This window comes from Plectrocnemia conspersa, unplaced genomic scaffold, assembly GCF_051122295.1.
Source record: "Plectrocnemia conspersa isolate PC_06_02 unplaced genomic scaffold, ASM5112229v1 ptg000009l, whole genome shotgun sequence".
In the NCBI taxonomy this organism is placed as follows: Eukaryota; Metazoa; Arthropoda; class Insecta; order Trichoptera; family Polycentropodidae; genus Plectrocnemia; species Plectrocnemia conspersa.
In genome coordinates this window covers 19,196,281-19,199,750 of record NW_028277173.1, presented here as the reverse complement: position 1 = coordinate 19,199,750, position 3,470 = coordinate 19,196,281, and positions in this window count along the sequence as shown.

Sequence of the window (3,470 nt, the reverse complement as noted above, 5' to 3'; positions counted from 1 at the left end):
TGGCGGCGCCGTCAGCCTGCCGGACGCTTTGCGGTGGCGGGGGTGTTGGAGAGCCGCGCGCTGATTGGCCGCCCCGTCGACACTTCAGCGTGCGATTGGCTTAGAGGCGTGGCTATATCTCGCGCCCCGAGCGTTAAAAGCGACGCGACGGGAAAGGGGTGGGGGGGTCAAAGCGATTGCCGTCGCCCCCGGATTTGTATATGGAAGAGATGCGCTGCTGGTGTATTTTATTGAATTGTATTGTTGTAAAATTTGTGCGAAATTAAGTTCACGGAAAGCTTAAAATAATGCAAGTAAATTAAATACTTTTAAGGAGAGAGGTATTAATTAATAATATTTTGGGTAAACTTCACAAATACATGTTTTACGATAATGGACCATAATATTAGTTGCTTAAAAGTGTTGAGTTTGCCATATTGCCTACTAAATCTTGGAAAATTGTCCATATATATCAAGAATAGTAAAACCACAGAAAGGATTTTTTATTATACTGCTCTTCCTGAGAAATACCAATATAAATATTTGATTACAATGTGTAAGTGAGAAAAGTAAAAAAAGCTTGAAAAGCAAAAGCATATGTGAAATAATTCTTATTTAATAAGGACCCGTGTTCTTTGTTTTTTACTACACTTATGTTTCAATTTAACATAATTTATACAGTAAATAATCGACATTGTAAAACAATTCTGCTTAGAATTAAAAAGTCAAAATCAGTGTAAAATACACACTGATTTTATAAAAACTGTAATGAAAATAATAATTTTATAAAAATGTTTAACTAAAGACCGCAAACTTTTAAAGAAGATTTTTCTTATAAACGTTTGGATACGAATTACTGGTTTTTAAATTTTTTTTAGTTTGCAATTGAAAATATTTTTTTATGAAAGTAATATTAATAACTAAATATGAGACATAAATTCGAAAATATACAAAATCATAAATATTATATTTTTACTAAAAACATGATCATTAAACTAATTATAAATATGCCAAAGCATAGCATTTGATAAAATAATTAAAAAATATGTATTAAATAATAAAAAATGATATTGCATGTAAGACGTAAGTATTTATTTAAGGTGCATGATGTGGTTTTTGTTTTTTAAGATAAAATAAAAAAATATATACATTTATAAAATACAACAAAAAAAATAATAAATATATAATCGACAAACTAAATCATATGAAAAAATGAAAAGTCAAAATTAAAAAAGCAATATCAGTGCACTATATACATTAATGTAAAATTTGTATATTATATTTGTAAAAACTAACACTCTTACAACTAATCAATAAAAATTCTAATTGAGATTAATATAGGAAATGGTTTTGAACTTCTGCAACATAAGCAGTTTTTATTTTTATAAACGTTCATTACAAAATTAAGAATTCATAGACATGTTCTTTAAAATTATATACTTACAAGTGACTTGTTTATAATCAGTTTCTATATACATATGTACATACATAATTTACAAGTAATAATAAAAAATATAAAATAAAAGTATAATAATTACAAGATCTTCTCAATTAGCAACTTTGAACGTTTTTAAAGTCGTGGAACACTTTATATTATAATAAAAAAATTGCGGTAACTAAAATCACTAAGAACATAAAACAAATAGGAGGTATAAATTTGCGTAAATATAGCACTTATTAAAAAATAATAATTTGATAAATGTAAAAAAATAATACGTATTGTGTCTAACATAAATATGAAATTATTATTTATTAAAGACGCATGGTGTATTTTTTTCTTCTTTTTAAGATAAAATAATAAAATATTTATAATCATATAGCACATAAAAAACTAGTAGCCTTATTTAATGTTGCATAATTTATACAATAAATAATTTATATTCTAAAACATACATAATAATGAAATTTTTTTCTTAACATTAAACAGCTAAAATCAGTGAAAAATATATCAACTATAATAACTAGCTATAATAACTACTTTATAAAAATGCTAATTTAAATATATTGAGCTACAAATCTAGAATTTAAACTAAAGCAGTATTTTTTATAATCGTTCTTTACAAAATTTAGAATACATAGATATGAGTACTTTAAAATTCTAAACAATTAACCAGTGGTATGTTAATAAAATACAATTAATTAAATGCTCATGATATTTTTTTTCTTATTTTTATGACGAAATAATATTTTTATAAACACATCACAAAAACATAAAAAAATGATTTAATAAAATGTAACATAATACATTATTAACATATACTTAGCTAAATATCTGGAACTTCTCGCGCAAAATCAGTGGTTCTAAATACTGATTATAAAATAAAAATACTGTAACCAAAACAAATAATGTATTGAAACTAACAATATAAAATTTATAAATAGTACATATATGAACATACAATTAATTAAAAAATATAGATTACATATAAATAAAATATATGTAATTATCAAACTGAGTGCTTATTATACAATGACAATATAAAGTTACAACTATAGTTAAAATAACAATTTATAAAGGGTTTTAATAAAAATAGTTTTTTTAAATATAATATAAGGTTATTTTGGTAAATATTGTAAAACCGAGCTTACGCAAATGTGATTTTGCAAAATGTAATCTGTAATTTTCAATCTCCTTTTTTCCTTGGATATTTGTTTTGATACTTGATTTAAAATAATAAAAATATCAGTTAACAATGCCATCATAGCACACCAACTATAACTTTTAAGATACTCCCAAAAGCATCTGTATTTTTAAATTGTTTCCACAATAATCATTTGCTTTCTTAAAACTATATTCAAAGCACAATTGTTTTGAGAAAAAAATGTGTAAATCTAGTACGTTTATCTCGACAATTTTAATAAGAATATTGAGCTTTGGTTATGCACGGATAATCCACAAAACCACAAACCAGATTATTAACACCCGGGAATTCACTGTATAACTTTTTCTACGCTTATTTACTCAAAAACATTTAAATATCTTAACAAAATATAAAACATTTAATTAAAAATATAATAATAACATTAAATTTTATTAAAGGACTTAATCTAAAACATATATCCTGATGTAATCTGATGTTTGTCATTTAAAACCGTAGTAAATTACCTAATCTCTGATACTATTAACAATACGGCTCCAAAGCTTCGTCTAATTAAAATTAATATTACTATAAGGTTTCGCAAATTCTTGCGATACAGTATTTATCCAATCTGTAAGAGGTTTCATGATGTACATTTTATCGTTTATGAAAGTACTTTCAAATCTGTGATGCAATTGTTCACGAAAGAGTTATAACCATCTGTTTTAGTTTTAAAGTGCATCTTTCTATAAGAGCAATATTGCAAATAATCACATATTTCATCTGTATTAACCATAAAGTCATGTGATTACTTCTGTGATTATAAATTTCCTAATCTTTCTATTCATCATAATTAATGTCCATACATCCGGTTTCATTTCGTTACATCGACAGTTTTAAAATTATTGTTAA